Below are 18408 nucleotides of genomic sequence, written 5' to 3'. Positions count from 1 at the left end.
TGCCTGTTGAAATGCAAATCAGTCCTATCCTTGTAAGAAATTTGAAGTCTATGTGCATTTTCTCAACAAATTCTTTCCCTATTGTCTTGTACAAAGAAGACAGCTCTGTTTGTGAAATTGAATGTATAAATAGAAAATCATAACTCCACTTTCAGTGAACATGCTTGTTTTCCTGAAAATTGTAGGGCCAAACTCATGTTTTTATGCCCCCACACCAAACATTCTTCTAATTGATATGTCTTTATCATCATAAAGTCAATTTATAGCACTAGGCAGGCAACATGTTATTTTTAGAAGACTGTTGTATACACTGGAAAAAAATTTGCACAGGAGTGTAAAATGGAACAGACAATTGCTTTAGGGGACTGCACAGATTAGTACATCATTGCATACTAACAAAGTGCTAATTGCTCCTTTTGACCACAGGCCCAGTTTACAAAGCTTTTGCACAAATGTGCTCAGTGCACTGTTACAAAACTAACACTGCATTATTTCTCAGTATAGCTTGCAAATTCTTGTAGGGCAGCATGCATTAGCATTAATTAAATGAGAGAGAGAGAGAGAGAGAGAGAGAGAGAGAGATAGAGAGAGAGAGAGAGTTAGAGACAGCAACAGAGACAGAGACAGAGAGACAGAGAGAGTACTAGGGAAAGATATTCAGTTTGAAAGGACAGACCTGATGCTAATTACTCAAGATGTAAATGTTACATTTGTTCTTGGATGATACTAGTAAAGGGAAATAGCATTTTATCTCAAGACTTGCATTTGGGAAACAGTTTCCAGTCTCCAAAGAACATGAGAATTGGTATTTAACAGCTGAAAAAATAAACTATAATTGACCTTGATTATATATTTAATCAAATTTGTGACCAGTTCTGTGAATGTCTATAGTTCTGTATCATTTATCATGCCCACATGTATTTTTGTGTTTCTTGGTCTTTTACCATGAAATTCATGCCAAGAAATGGAAACAAAAGGTTTTGTGTTATTTTGCTTCTTGTTTGTTTTTCTTTCTGTGTTGTTGCTGCTTTTGGTTTCTGTACTTTTTTTGTGGAGGGGGGGGCAAGTCATGTGGCTTGAACTCTGGGCCTGGACACTGTTCCTGAGCTCTTCAGCTCTAGGCTACCCCCCTACCTCTTCAGCCACAGCCCCACTTCCGATTTTCTAGAGGTTCATTGCAGATAAGAGTCTCACGGTCTTTAGTGCCCTGGCAGTCTTTGAACTGCGATCCTCAGATCTCAGTCTCAGAGTAGCTAGGGTTACTGGTGTGAGCCACCGCACCCAGCTCTGTACTTTTTGTCTAGTATTCAGGTTAATCTTTTTGGGAGAGGGCAAAGGGGCACTCACAAATGGTGGGACAAAGATGAACAAATGTAGCAGTGATATTTGCTAGATACTATGTTGAACATGAACTGTAGAGCTTGTGGAGGACAGAGTTGTGAGGAAAAAACTGGGAGAAAAGGAGAGAAGAGATGACACTGTTCATTAATTGACTTATGTAACTGTAGCCCCTCTGTACATCACTTTTACAAAAACAAAAAGAGTTTTAGGGACTTTCCCTCATGGGCTTCCTTTGAAATGCAAACCTCAGATCTTGCCTGTTGGTACCTGACCCTCCAAAAACTTTTTAAGTAAATCATTGAACATGGGGATCAATATGTAATAAACAAATATGGAGTAAATGGCCAAATAATCTAAAACAGAAAGAGTGCCCCTCTCTATTTCTCTCTCTCTCTCTCTCTCTCTCTCTCTCTCTCTCTCTCTCTCTCTCTCTCTCTCTCTCTCTCTCTCTTTCTCTCTACATAATCCTCTGACTGAATACACAGAATAGGAAATGGCTGGAAATTTACCAAGGACATTAAAGATACTAAGACTAGCCTTTAATCATAACTGATATAACACTGGAATATAAGTACATCATTATGCTTACTCCTGACACAGAAATTTGCTATATAACTTACTCCAATGGTTCACAAGTTTTAACATGTTCATGGATGATTTGGAGTATCATATAAAATGTAGAATCAACTCAGCAGGGATAATGTAGAGACTTCACTTCCTACCAATCCATAGACTCCACTTTGACTCAAAGGCCATATTACTATCTTTAGAGTTTCATAAGTGGTTGTGAGCAGGGGACTTTGGGGGCCATTGGTTCCTTGCTTAGCTTCCCATGCTTCCTAGTTTGTGGGAATATCTCCTAATAAATGCCTTTCATTGGAATTTTCATGTCAGTACAAGTTGTATTTGGGGCAGAAAGGTCATATTTGTAATGAAAATTCCAAAAGTGACACACTCTGGGCAGTCTCCCATTTTCTCCATTTAGTCTTCTCTTCTCAGGGAGGTCATTCATTGTGACAGAATAAAAGACTGTAAGTGTAGCAGCAGCAGTAAGAATAGTAGGGTTGCTTTTCATTTAGTAAGTCTACACACTCTGTAGTAGGTGCTATGCTTTATCTTCCCCTCCCACCCCCTGAGTATCTATTTACCAATTTATTTATTTATAATTTGTAGCAATGTTGGGTTTGAACTCAGGGACTGTGTACTCTCCCTGAACATTTGTGTGTGTGTGTGTGTGTGTGGCTCATGGGGCTTGAACTCAGCCTGAGTGCTGTCCTTGAGGTCTTCAGCTCAAGGCTACCATCCTAACCTTGAGCCAAACCCCACTTGTCATTCTCTAGAGGTTAATTGGAGATAAGAGTCTCGGTCCTTCGGCTTTGAACCTTGATCCTCAGATCACAGCCTCCTGAGTAGCTAGGATTACAGATGTGAGCCACCATACCTGGCTGAACACTTTTGTTCAAGGCCCCGTGCTCTATTACATGAACTACAGCTCCACCTTTTGATTTTGGGTGGTGAATTGAAGAGTCAGGCTTTCCTATCTGTATGTATGCACACACACACACACACACACACACACACACACACACACACACACACTTTTTTTTTTCTCTTAATGACTTTGAGAGGAAAGAACAATAAATAGTTCTTTAGTCAGAAGGGTGTATGTGTGTGTGTGTGTGTGTGTGTGTGTGTGTGTGTGTGTGTGTGTGTGTATCTGTATGTGTTTGCTAGTCCTGAGGCTTGAAGTCAGGGCCTGAGCACAGTTCTTGGACTTTCTCAAGGCTAGAGCTCTACCACTTGAGCTACTGTGCCATTTTTGGCTTTTTCTATGTATGTGACACCAAGGAATTGAACCCGGTTCTTCATGATTGCTAGGCAGGCATTCTTACACTAGTTTTGTACTGTGTTTATACACTTGTTTTATACTGTGTAACTCCAAATATTGGGAATTGTTTTACTAATGACCATCCCCATCAAGAAAAGAAGACAATTGGGGGAAAGTTTGAATCCAAAAACATTTGTATTTGGGGAAAGATGGAAGTGCATGTGGTAACATTGTTTGAGGTACCTTCCATAGGTTACTGTTTGACAGATTTCAAAACTCAGTGAAACCCTACTTCATTCCACTCCTGTGACTCAGATTTGGGCAGTTAAATCTTCAAATGACAAGGATGACTCAAGCCCTGAACTTTGTGAAAACAGAAGACACCTCCTCCCACCCAACCCTAGCTTTATTTTTCTTCAAATTCTATAAGACCATACTTTTTAAAAGTGCAAATTATAAAATATATACAGAATATTTTGCCTTAAAATGAATATAACCCCAAATTTGATTAATTTCAACTTTTAAAGAAAACTTAAGTTCCCATTGAAAGAGGACATATCATTCTATTTCTTTGTTTTCAGAAATCAGAAGTTAGGAAGATTTTGTTTTTTAATGGTATTTGGGCTTCAACTCTGAGCATCACACTTTCCAGACTTTTACTGGTTACATGAATTTTTCTCTTGGATTTTTCTGCACAGGCTGGCTTTTAACTGTAACGCTCATAGCTAAGTCACCTGAGTAGTTAGGGCTATAGAAGTCAGCTACAGAACACAGCTAGTTAGGAAGATTTATATCTGAATTATTTTTTAAAATCAGACTTTAAAATTATTTATTTTGTTGGTCAATTGTGAGGCTTGAACTCTGGGCCTGGGCACTGTCCCTGAGCTCTTCAGTTGAAGGCTAGCACTCTAAGCTGGGCACAGTGGCTCATGCCTGTAATCCTCGCTACTCAAGAGGCTGAGATCTGAGGACCAAGGTTCAAAGCTAGCCCGGGCATAAAAGGACCTGAGACTCTTATCTCCAATTAACCTCTAGAAGTTGGGAAGTGGGGCTTGGCTCAAGGGTAGGGTGGGTAGCGTTGAGCTGAATTGCTCAGGGACAGTGCCCAGGCCAAATTCAAGCTCTATGACCCACAAAAAAAAAAAAAAAGAAAGAAAGAAAGAAAGAAAGAAAGAAAGAAAGAAAGAAAGAAAGAAAGAAAAGAAAAAAAAAAGGCTAGCACTCTATCAATTGAGCCACAGGGCTACTTCTGGTTTTCTGGTGGTTAAATGGAGATAAGAGTCTCGGGGACTTTGATGCCTGGGCTGGCTTTGAACAGTGATCCTCAGATCTCAGCCTGGTAATCTCAACCAGGATTACAGGTATGAGCCACTGGTACCAGGCTCAGACTTTATTTTCTGAACAAAGAGACTGGCTATAACTTGAGAGAGAAAGATGAGCATATTTGTCTCTTTCTTTTAGAACCAGATAAGATCAGATCTTAGATACAGAATCAGGATCTTTTACTATGTTTTTACAGCTATCTTCTATGGATCACATTTAAAGACCCTAATCTGTTAGGAAGAAAGGAACTGATGGTTTAGTGGGGACATAACGATACATGCCTGTGCTTTATTAATTAATTTGGTGTATTGTGAGATTTACATTATTATTTTGGTTTGGTGTTCTCATATGTGTGGAGTAATCATAAAGTATAGCTACAATTAGTCCATTTCTGAAAGTTTGTAAGTAGCTTCTCTTCAACATATAGAGAAATGAAGATTATGATAAACTCAGATAGGAAGGTCTGTGTCAGTCATACCTAGACTCCAGCCAGAGCTTTTAGGATCAGGAATGTTATTGAAAGGGAAAATTGTGAGGTTGACAGAAATTTGCAAACTGTGTTACATGGAATTGCAAGTGTTGAGGATGAAAGAATTAAGAGAACTCTATTGTCATATTTTCGAAACTATTCAGGCTATGTGTGCTTGTGGAAATTCACGAGGTGCACAAAAGTTTCTCAGGAATCTTGCTTCTTGTTAATTTAAAATAGATGGCTACAAATCATTTTGATCATTGGATCTAGATTATTACTGTTTCACTCATTGGATCTCACCCTTAAAACTTTTTTTTCTTTCTTGGTGCCAATCCTGGGCTTGAATTTGGCCTGAGCTCTGTCCTTAAGCTTCCTTTGCTCATGGCTGGTGCTCTGCCACTCAAGCCACAACTGAAGATCAGAGTTTCAAGGAATTTCCTGTCTGGGTTGGCTTTGAATCATGATTCTCAGATCTCATCTTCCTGTGTAAGGTATGTCACTTTAGGTTGTTTTTAAACTGAAAATGATAAAACCTGATTATTTAAAATTAGAAGTGCTCAGCTTAGGTTCCTGAACAGCTTAGCCAGCAATATCAAGGTGATCTAGGATTAAAGTAGATTGTATCAAGCACAGAGAGGTAGTCAAACGTAAAGGAGATTCTGGCTAAGTTTTTTGTTTGTTTTTGTTTTCCAGTCCTAGGGCTTGAATTCAGGGCCTGAGCACTGTCCTTGAACACATTTTGTTCAAAGCTAAAGTGTCTCTGCCACTTGAGCCACAGCACCACTTCCAGCTTTTTCTGTGTTTGTGGTTCCAGGGAATTGAACCTGGAGCTTCATGTGTGTTCGGCAAGCATGCTACCACTAGAACACACTCCTGGCCCCCTGGCTAAGTTTTGTAAGAATTAAGACATGAAGAGTAGACCATGAAGCTGAAACTATCCTTTTCTTACCTGATATTCTTTTTTACTCTCTCTTTTTACTTTTACTGTTGACATTTCTAATGCCTTTTTGGAAATTCTCAGCAACTATGGGAGGATGGGAAATTTCTGTTTTACTACTCTCTCCTTTTTTCTTTCCTCTGTTCAGTTGGTGGCCTTAGAACCATGATGACACTGAGCTGTCATTTTTGGGCTTGTCAGTCAAATTATAGTGATTAATACAAACAGCAATGTGAACTTTGAGCTGCTCTGATGTTAGATAGCCCACGTGCTGGCAAAGAGCCATCTTTCTACATATCCTAAATTACTCAGACATCTTTCAACACCAAAGAAGCTCTTCCTCAAGCATGGAGCCCTGTGACTCTTAAGTAACTCAGACACCTTTCAAATCCAAAGACAGCTTTCTGGTATTTGATCTAAATTTGATGGCCAAGTTCTTTATAGAAGATAAAATTAATGAGGTTGTTCAAAAGCAAATGGCTTCTGGTGAAAACAAGCTGTCTGCTAGTGACCCTTTCCACAGGCTGGAGGCTTATCTATCCTACAGGCTTATAACAGAATCAAGGCTGGAGCTGTCTTTCCTCTAAATGTGATCATTTCCTTTAAGTGGGTCTGAGAACAAGGAAGAACCTACCAGCACCTTGGTTTAGTTTTTACATGTGGTGAATGCTTAAGCGTCCAAACAATCTTATCTAATATGAAATTAGAACTCTGGCCAAAAGGGGTTTCCCATATAGATTGATGTAAAGGAGCCAACCATGACAAAAATGGTCTATGAACATAGCTTGAGGTTTTGTTTTCCCCTGTGAAGTGCTTCTTCCTGTGGTTCCATTAAATAGATTAACAAGGGCCAACAGGGCAGAAATGTTAGGAAGTTAATCCAACTGTTTATTGCTTCCTAGGCAGGCCCAGCACCCAAACCCAGACTTAAAACACAGCATCTTCTTCGACCCTGACCATCACAGCTTGTTGATTCATCTTAGTCCATTGTAATTGTAGGGAAGTGTTATCTGCTCTTGTCTTGGGCCAATGTTAATGTTTAATCCACTAGCTCACAATAGTGTAGAATTTAGGTGGAAGATTGTCTAGAGATGATGGACTGACTTAGTATGATTAGATAATGAGATCATTAACACTTGTTTTTAAGGAAGGTTTTGAGGTATTATTTAATTACAGTAAAGTCAAAACTTTCAAATGTATATTTCTATCAGTTTTGAAAATACAATCATTGATTGATGGTCAATGCAAGAATATCTCACATGTCACATGCTGTCAGCTATTTATTTCTCATATTCTAGCTGTATACCAACAGCAATTTATATTTTCTACCTTTAGTCTTACTAGAATGCCATATAAGCAGAATCATACAGAATATAGGTTGAGGGTCTTATTTCTATTACTTAGCATGATTCCTTTTAGATTTATCCATAATATTGCATTTACCAAGGGTTTATTTTTTTTTCTATTTGTACTGGGCCTTGGACTTGGGGCCTTATATTCTCACTTGTGTTTTTTTTCTTATCAAGGCTAGTGCCCTACCACTTGAGCCACATCTCCACTTTCAGGTTATTGCTAGTTCATTAGAGATAAGAGAATCGTCTTTGACTAGGCTGGTTTTGGACACCTTGATCTTCAGATCTCAACCTCTTGAGTAGCTAAAGGTTGGTTTATTAATTTATGTTCTGGGTATAATTCTTTATATAAACTATAGGTTGTTTATAAATTCACTAGTTGAAGGATATTTGATTTTTTTCAGGTTTTTTATAATAACGAATACATTTATTATATGCATCCATGTACAGATATCAGTGTGTGTATGTGTGACTGTTATTGAAAAAGCAAACACATATAATGTTAAATGAACTATGTTATGAAAAAGCATGTTAAAATCATACTAGAACGTCAGCAACTTATGAGAAATACACTATTACTTTTTTTTCAGAATCCTCAAATAAGATTTTGTTGGAACTTTGTCCCTTCACTTACATGTTATCAATGGAAGCTTTCTCCATACAGTGCAGAATTGAGTGATTGTGACAGAAACCACATGTGGTCCAGAAAAACCTATGTTTACTTTCTGGCATTTTTCCAGAAAATGTCTATTGACCCCTGCTAGGGAGTGATGTATAATTAAATGCCAGAACTGGGCATTGAACTCTACTACTTCAGTCACAACTCTTCTTCCAGACTTTTGCTAGTTAGTTGGAGGTAATAGTCTCATGAACTTCTCTGCCTTGGCTGAGAACTTTGTCCTCAGATCTCAGCCTTCTGAGCAGCTAGATTTACAGGCATACGTCACTAGTACCTGGACAAAACAATAATTTTGTCTTTTTTTTTGACAGTCTTGGGCTTGAGCTCAGGGCCTGAGCACTGTCCTTGGACTTTCTCAAGGCTAGAGCTCTACCACTTGAGCCTCAGCACCACTTCTAGCTTTTTTCTATGTATGTGGTACCGAGGAATCGAACCCAGGTATTCATGCATGCTAGGCAAGCACTCTACCACTAGGCCAAACTCCTGGCCCCCAAAACAATAATTTTGGAGCACCAGTATATTTGAATTTCTCCCCTCCTATTCTGGTTTGCTCTAAAGAAAGTAAGGACATGTTGTGACAAGATCTGCCATGGTGTTCCTTCTGTGAACTGATCCATTGTATTAAAAATAAGCTTGCAGATCACACACTTTTAGGACATGAATCTGAACATTTAGATTAGTTTTTCCAAGTTCTCAGAATATAGATTCATTTCAGATTAATTCTAGATTCATTTGTCTTCTGTTTGAACCTGATTGTCAGCTCTGCCTCCTTTCCTGACCCAATGCTAGTGGTCAGTAGTAAGCAATGTCTATATTTTCATGATGTTCTACTCACAGTAGCCTGGTGTGTTTATACCAGTGGAACCCAGACCATCTGGTCTCCCCTTTCTACCCTCAGGTGATCAGATGTCGTCTACTGTTTTTGTTTATTGGTGTTGCTTATGAAATGACAACTCTGGCTGAATAAAAGCCAAGTTTGTACCAGACAATGGGAAGAACCATTGCTGTAATTTATTCAGCATTCACTACAGACTGAGACTATGTGAAAGCTTTATTGCAGTATCTCATTTCATTCTTATCACAGGCCAATGAAGTATGCATAATCATTACCCCTATTTTAACAATAAGGAATCTGGGTGCAAAATACTGAAGTAATTTATACAAACTTGCAAATATAATTACCAGTTGATCCAGAACTCCAAGTTAACCTATTAACGACTCCTAAAGTATAATTGTATCTGCTCAGTATTACTATTACTACTACCACTATTACTATTATTTCATTTTGTGCTCATCCTGTGGCTTGATCTCAGAGCCTTGGTGTTGTTTCTGAGCTTTGTTGCTTAAGGTTATCTCTCTACCACTTGTGCCACAATTTCATTTCTTGCTTCTCTGGTGGTTAACTAGAGATTGAGTCTTATGGACTTTACCCAGGCTGACTTTGAATTATGATTCTCAGATTTTAGTCTCTTGAGTAGCTAGGATTACAGGAGTGAGTTACAGGTACTTAAGAGTCGAAATAATATTTGATATATAGAGTTAAACAGTATGTCTTGGGTTAATAGAAACTTCTTACAGAAGGACTGGCTTTTGACAATAATAGCAAGGATCTTAATGAAGGAAAGAAAGTTTATCTCTGCTGAGAAACACTGTCATTTCTAAATTGTAGAGTTCTTCTGTCTTTCCCCAGTGATGAAAGCCTGCTCAGATGTCACCCTTAGAAACAACAGTAGCTGTGACAGTAAAAGGCAGACAATGGAAGGTATAGCCAGAATCCTGAGTCTCTGCCTCCCACTTCTGGGTTGACAGGCTATACTGAGACTTGTGGCCTAGGTTTGGGACCAAGCTGCTAAAAGCACTTTCTTTGGTTACTCCTAAGTGGGCTAAGATTCCTAGTGATTGTGAGTGCTTTAGACAGGCATGACTTGGGGTGAGGTGGGGGTGTGCAAAGGAATACTTTACTGCATTTCTATAAAGAAAACAAGCTGACCATACATTCAAGTCTATTCAGAAATGATGACTGTATTTCTTTTTAAATGATTTTAAAACTTTGAAGCAGAATGAAAGCATTCAGGCAGAAGAAATTATATCTTGTTTCATTTTGTGCACATTTAATGTTTTCTGTACTCCTTGAGGGAGCAGGCCAATATACCTTATTATAAAATGACATCTTATATTTCACATCTTTTCAATAATCTTTAATATACTTTATATGTATTATTTCTTTTCATGTAAAGACAATAATAAGGCAGATGAAGATACTAAAGAACATTAAAACAGAAACTGACTTTTTTTTGCCAGTCCTGGGGCTTGAACTCAGGTCCTGTGCACTGTCCTTGGGCTTTCTCAAGGCTAGAGCTCTACCACTTGAGCCACGGCATCACTTCTGGCCTTTTCTGTGTACGTGGTACCGAGGAATTGAACCCCGGTACTTTTTGCATGCTAGGCAAGCACTCTACCACGAGGCCAAACTCCCAACCCCCAGAAACTGACTTTTTGTTCTGACTAGAGAACAGAAAGGAAAGACCAGAACTTTTTCTGGATCTCTATCTTTTATGAAGACATGACTTGATGACACTGCTTGGCACCTGCTTACAATTTTCTGTTTCAAAATCTTTGTCCTGGAGATACGTCAGTGAAACCTCTTCCCTTGAAGTCCTTTATGCCTTGGAGAATCCCAACCAAGGTATAATTCTGTTGCGAGTGTCTAGTTCCTCATGTCCTCACTGATCTTAATTATTACCAACTGTTTAAATCTTTGCCTATCCTATTACAGTAGAAAATACTATGGCATCATAATTATAGCTTATATTCCTCTACTTGTTAAAGGCTGAATATTTTCCATAGACTTACAGTTAGCATTTCTTGGTGAATTACTGCTTTAGTCTCTGCTTGATGTATTTATAAATTATCATATTTTCAAATCAACTTAAAATTATTTCTCTTAGATGGCACTAATGGTTGCTCATATCTGTAATCCTAGCTATTACAGAGGCTCAGATCTGAGATTAATGCTCAAAGGCAGCCCCAGCAGGAAAGTCCATGAGACTTTTGTCTCCACTAAAACTAAGCTGGAAGTGGAGTTGTAGGTCAAGTGAGGAGCATTAACCTTGCATACAGAAGCTCAGGCACAGTGCCCAGATCCAGAATTCAAGCTCTAGGACTGGCAAAAGACACAAAAAGAAGTATTTCTCTTATAAACAACATTTATGCATTTTTAACTTTGGAACCGAATCTAAAAGTCTTTGTATTTTAGTGATGAGGTTCAAGACAAAGGATTTTGTGAGCACATGTAAATTTGACTCTATACATATCTTCTTTGCTGTGATTTATCTCTCATTTTTGGCTATGGGTTGACTGATTTTACTTCGTTTCCTTCATGGTCTTATGTTATGCTTTGTTTTCTTTTATTTTGAAACAGTATTTTGAAATGCTGTTTCACAAAGTATTTTGATAGCTATATTTCTCACTTCTAATTCATTCATGACAAGCTATCTTGTGAATGTGCTTAAATATATATATTATTTGTTCTTTCTCTCAAAAGAGGGAGACATTATTTTATTTTGAGGCAGTCTAGGGCAGTCCATTCCTTCTCAAATAATAGCATCTTTCTCCCTCTACCGCTTTCAACCAGAATTACTGACATTTCACAGATAAGGATCCCAAGGCTTAGAGGAGGTAACCGTGAGAAGTAGGAACTGTCATTTCAGAATAACATATGGCTTATGCAGCTGATTTTGTGGAGCAGTGAAAACTCATCCTTAGGAGGCAGTTCTACTCCTGTCACTGTCCATATAAGTGCCATCGCTCTTTATTGAATCAAATAGCATTTTCTTCTCAGTACTCTTCTGTGTGAATATACTGTTTCCCTGATCTGATCTAACTGTAGGTGATGTTCCAGAGGCATCTGGGCACACTGTCTTTGGCCAACTGGGTCAGTATAGGAGTTGAAACATGTATAAGTTGGAACATGTATAAGGAGTTCTTCCTCCTCATTATTCCTTTGTTAATGTATTTATCCAAAATGCGTTGAAATGCTTACCAACATATTTAGCAAACGTTCTGTCAACAGTAACTTCACTATTGCAAATAAAATTAGGAAAACTTTCTGTCTGCGTGAAGCCTATAATAATTACCATAACATCACATTGATCATTAACTTGTTTAACACTTTACTTCCTTTATTTCACTTCTACGTTGCAAGAAGTAACTAACGCAGTAATAAAATAGCATTAGTAGAATTGGGAAAATTATTCCAGTACTGTGTTGTGAGCACAAAATGTAATTTTGTCAATATTTTTGTTCGGCTAGCAAGGTAGCATTTTTTTTCAAATGACCTTTTTTGTTTTAGTTATCTTTTGAAAGATATTGGGGAGAAAAATGCTAATTATACTGATTTGGTGGAAGGCTCATGGGCAATTTTGATCTTGTTACCATCTTAATCAAATGGAACTTGTGAAAAATGCAGCACAGATGAGAAATGAAGTGAAAAATGAGTGGAAACAGATGCTGAGCTAACATGTGACTTAGAGCATTTGTTTTTCTTGTCCCTCAAAGAAAATAATGGCACCCCACAATCTCTATGTTCTTTTAGTAGTAGTGTCTAGTATTTAATAGATATAATAAAACAAATTCAGGCCAGATATTAGTGTCTCATATGTGTAATCCTACTCAGGTGACTGAGGCCTGAAGATCACAATTCAAAGTCAATCTGGGCATGGAGAAAAGACTCATTTCCAATTAATCAACAAAAAGCCAAAGGTGTAAAAAGTTCAGGGACAGCAACAGTGCCTAGGCTTGAGTTCAAGTCCCAGGACCAACACACACACACACACACACACACACACACACACACACACACACACGAAAGAACAAAAAATTGTTTATTATTATTATTATTCATGGGGCTTGAACTCTGGGCACAGGCACTATCCCTGAGCGCTTCAGCTCAAGGCTAACCATCTACCATTTGAGTCAGAGCACCACTTCTCGATTTCTAGTGGTTAACTGGAGATAAGAGTCTCAAGGTCTTTAGTGCCCAGGCTGACTTTGAACCTCGATCCTGAGATCCCAGCCTCCTGAGTAGTTAGGATTACAGGCAGGAGCCACCAGCAAACAGCTCTGTTTTCATGATTTATATTTACACTGACATGACTTGCTTGAGGGTAGTAGGAGTTCTGTGGAGGAGAAATAGGAGCCAGATGACAATGGAACCTATAAAACTCAAGTCTTTCAAATCTTCAAGATGACCATTGGGTAATTTGTCTTAAATTTTTGAAGCGTCAGAATGACCTACTTCCTGGAGAATAGATCTGTTGTAATAACCAGACAGATGCCTTCTTTTGTTATTTATGGAATTACAATATTGCTTGGGATCCATTTGGGGAAAAAAAAACTCAAAGCAAGGGGATTTTAATTTTTTTTTCTCCAAGATGGTATGAGATGGAGATTAGTGAAATTTCTATTCTTTACCATCTCTACCTGCCACTGCAAATCTACTCAGAACAAAGTGGAAGAAATCACATTTTTAGACTGAAAATAGCTGGAATTTTTTTTAAACTACAATTCACATGTTTCCAAAAGAAATTCCCTAAAAACATCAGTAATTGGCAAATGATGTTTTATTGGCCTTTTGAAATTGCTGAGACAGAATGAAAAATTGTAGTATTATCAGATAATTACAGTTCTGACTTTAAAAGATCCTTGTAGACTAAGCATAAAAGGTGTTTACATTAATAGTAGTCAAAGTCTCTCATGATACCGCTTTCCTTCTTTTTGTCTTTGTGTGCTACTTCTAGTATGTCTCAGACAGAAACACAGTTAATATGCATTGGATATACAGTCATATGTATATACACACACTTAAGTGGAACTTCATACATATATATTTGCCTCCACCTCCCAAATATTTAGATTGTAAGTATGAATTACTACAGCCAGCTACTTGTTAAGAGCATACGCTGTTTTGTTTTGTTTTGTTTTTCCCAGCATAGCTATGAAGTCTTTGGAAGGTCATTTGACTTCTTTTTCACTTACATTTCTCTGTATCATGTAATCTCATAAATATCAAGTGGATTTATTCATGTCCAGTACTTAACCCAGAACCTGGCACACTGAAAATGTTCTATTAATGTTAGCCATTATGCTCATGACAAACTTCAATTGTGCTTTCATTTCTACAGAGTCCCAGGGGGTATGAGTACCTTTTCAGTGATACAGTTAAGCAAAGTGCTATCAGAAACAGCCCAGATTGAGCTGGGTTTCCATGTGTGGGTGGAAGGTGGGTAAAGTGGCATGTGGTTTGCCATTTGTTCTCATATGAGTTCAAGTCCTGAAAACAACTTGGGAACTCTGTGGTAATAGCTCTAGATGCCCTTTTGGAGGAGGTTAAGTTAAATGTCACTTACCAGATATTGAAACTCATAAAGGCAGTGAGTTAAGGGAACAGAGCTAGGTAAATCATCTGGCAGGCTCCACACCATTTTGTTCACATTACCATTGCTTCTGTATGTGTTTCCCTCAGTATCTCCTTGGGAAGAAGTGTCAAGGTGATAGATAGAGGGGTTACAGTCACATTCATTAGGTAGTGGGTACATTACTTCTTGAACAATGATACCCCTTTCCATGTTTTTCTCCCACTTCCTTCCCCACAAGTGGAGATTTCTTTGACTCCATGGAAACTGGACAGTATTTTTTTCTCAGTTATGATGGGTCCTGGCTTCCTTCAGGCTTGTTTTTAGGTTTTAATCTTAAGTCAACTGGTTGTGAAGTTAGTGGGATTACCTTGTATTAAAATTGTAATCCCTTGCACAGGGATCCCATGAAAACTAGATAGCAGCCTGGCTGGGAAAGAACTGTTCTCCACGTCCCAAACTTGACTCACAATGGAACCTTGTGTCAAAATCTTAGATTTTTAAAACCTCTTCCAATTAAGAATTATCCTCATGGACAGTCAAGAGAGATTATTAGATGCAATGCATCTTACTTTGTAGGCATTGGTTCACAAATTTTTCATGCGGTCCGAAAGGAAAAGACTGTTCCTGTAATTGAAAAACACAATTGTTATATACAGTTTTAAGAACAGGAGGAACAAAAATATCTTTCTTCTCTTTCTAGTTAATGTAATAAGTGGTTCTTAGCTAACATGGGTGCAATTTACCATGCAAACTTCCTGTAGTATAAATATTCAAATTCCTAAAATGTAAATTTTTTTGGCTTTTTCCATATAACTTTTATTGTAATTAATAGAAGGGTTACATTATATTCAACAGATAGAAGCTGCATTACTTCACAAACAAAAAGAATGTGAGACTTTGTTTTTTGCCAGTCCTAGGCCTTGAACTCAGGGCCTGATCACTGTCCTTGGGCTTTCTTGAGGTTAGAGCTCTATCACTGGGGCCACAGCACCATTTCCAGCACTTTTCTATATATGTGGTTCTGAGGAGTCGAACCTGGGTCTTCGTGCTTGCTAGGCAAGCAATCTTACCACTAGGCCAAACTCCCAGCACCTAAAATGGTGGAATTGTACTAACCTTTCACAGAGAGGAATTTTCTGTGTGTGTGTGTGTGCGCCCGCGCTATAAAAGCACTTGAACTCAGGGCCTCATAACCTCTCTTGGCTTTTTTACCCAAAGCTGGCACTTGACCCTTTGATCCACACCATCACTTGACTTTTTGTTGGTCAATTGGAGATTAATTCAAAGCTCTAGACATGCCAGCCAAAGTTGACTTTGAATCCCAATCCTCAGATCTCAGCCTCACTAAGGAAACTTTCATTTTATTGAAAGGCCTGTGGTTCAAGTGGGAGAAAAAGGACAGGGATGATGATAGTGAACCTATGGCTTGTAAAATGATTGCATGGAGGCCCGAAGATGCTGTTTGAGACTTGAACTGTTAACTTTGGCCAGTTAGCAAACATCCTTCATTCAGGGTTTTTTTCACTCACTTATCATTCATTATGAGTTCTTATTTTGTTTTAAGATGTTGCTATTATCTTTAAGTAGTTGTACAAAGGAGGTGTTGTTTAATGAAGAAATGTATGAACACAATGCATTCTTGATCATTGCCACTGCCTTTAACATTCTCACCACTCTTTCACCTTACCTTTTCCTTACCTTTCTTCATTTGTGGTATATACAATGAATTCTTGACTTCATTTTTTTACCCTATTCCCCTTAATTCATCTATCCCTCTTCCTTGGCCTAAACCTGTTGCTCCCACCCCTGCCCTTTGCAAGTATCCATTTCCTGGTGCTTATTTTGTGGGGCTTCGACATAGTCTTTCTAAAATATTATACTGTTTGACCTTTCTATAGAGTTTATTATATTTTAGTTAATTCATTTGCAACTACTTCTATACAACCCACAATTCTCACTTATAGATTTATAGGCCTATTCTGTCTACCACAAATGAGAGAAACCACCCAACCATTACTAACCATAGAACTACCCCATGACCCAGAAATTTTACTACTGGGCATTTATCCAGTAGAACAAAACAAGGTAACAGTAAAGCCACTAGCACAACCATGTTCTTTTTTTCATATATTTTATTATAATTATTAGAAGGTTTACATTATATTTACCAGATAGAAGGTGCATTACTTCACATATATCGATATCCTTTCTCATGTCTTGGTCCCCATTTCCTTCCCCCCACCCCTGAACCTCATCTTGTTTCCCCCCCCTTCCCTATCCAATTTCAAATAACCAAATATGCATATATCCAATATATCAAATAAAGTGAAATACTGTAACAATATGAGATAACCAAGGAACAGCAAAAGAGATAAGAGATAATGTAGTACATTAAGGATGACAATCGCTCATTATATGGCTTTTGTTTCTATATCCTGGAGGTCCTTTCATTTAGCGTCATCCTATATGGCCTTATGTATCTAGGTTTTGTTCTATTGCAAATCTCTGCTAGGAGAGCTCAAGGTTTCTACTGATTATGACAAATGAGGGAAACCATTGAGCCTATGTTCCTTTGAGTCTGGCTTACTTCACTTAATAAGATTTTTTTTCTAAGTCTTTCCATTTCTTTACAAATGGTGCAATGTCATTCTTTCTGACAGCAGCATGGAATTCCATTGTGCACAAATACCACATCTTCTTGATCCACTCATCAACTGAGGGACATCTGGGTTGGTTCCATATCTTCCCTATGGTAAATAGTGCTGCAATAAACATCCTTGTGCTAGTGGATTTAGTATGTCCTTGTTTTTGGACGATTGGGTAAATGCCAAGTAGTGGAATTGCTGGGTCATAGGGGAACTCTATGCTTAGTCTTTTGAGGAACTGCCATACTGCTTCCCATGGTGGTTGATTGAGTTTGCACTCCCACCAACAGTGTAGTAGTGATTCTTCCTGGCCACATCCCCGCCAGCATCTGTTGTTAGTAGATTTCTTGATCATGGCCATTCTAACTGTAGTGAGGTGGAATCTTAGATTTGCATTTCTTTTATGGCCAGAGATGTTGAGTATTTCTTCATGTATCTATAGGCCATTCTTATTTTCTTCTTCATAGAAGACTCTCTTTAAGTATTTGGCCCATCTTTTAATTGGATGGTTGTTTCTTTGGAGATTAGTTTTGGAGTGATTCATTTTTTTTAGCTGTTGATATATTTTAGATATGAGTCCTTTGTCCATTACATGGTTAGTAAAGATCTTTTCCCACACTGTAGGCTTTCTAGTTAGTTTGCTAGCTATGCCCTTTGCCACACAGAAGTTCTGCAGTTTCATGCATTTCCACTTAACCAGACTTCTCTGATTTTCAACAATGTTCTTTTAACACTATTCACCGTAGACAAATATGAAATCAGTCCAGATAGCCCTCAATGGATAAATGGATGTGGTATGCATACACAATAGAATTTTACTCATTTAAGAATCATTAAGAATGATATTGTATCATTTGTAAAGAAACAGAAAGACTAAGGGAAAGTTATATGAAGTGAATTCATACTTCTATCAGCTAAAAATTATCAGCACAGCATTTGATAGAAAAAAGGGGGAGTTATGAAATTAATTGAGAGATCAACTGTTACTCCTTACAGAAGAAACCTTTCTAAAGATTGCTAAATGTCCTCTGAGGGAAATAGAGTGCAGGAAAAGCTATGCATTCAGTGTTATCAATTTATTGGCAGGAAGCTTTGCTTATGAAATTTATAGATTCTTGTAAGCCACAGACAAAATATAAACCAGAAAGGTACTGGCTATGAAATCAACTTCTTGTACCTCTTACATTTATAGAAAAATTCAATGTTCTCTTTCAAGTGATCTCTTCCAGTATCTACCTAAAGACATAGCCTTTCTCCTATGAGCACTGACCCATGAAAATATGTAAGTCCCATTTGTAGGAAATTGTATATCTGAAAATACAATCCCATTGATGTACACATTCTCTCACCACCCACAGGTGATTCAAATTCATGCAAAAGAAGTGGCAAGTGGAAGTGGAGGTGTGACACAAGTG

Source organism: Megascapheus bottae, chromosome 18 (genome assembly GCF_031878675.1).
Source record: "Megascapheus bottae isolate mThoBot1 chromosome 18, mThoBot2.hap1, whole genome shotgun sequence".
NCBI classification, from domain to species: domain Eukaryota; kingdom Metazoa; phylum Chordata; class Mammalia; order Rodentia; family Geomyidae; genus Megascapheus; species Megascapheus bottae.
The sequence above is the reverse complement of the archived record's forward strand: the minus strand, read 5'-3'. Positions refer to the sequence as shown.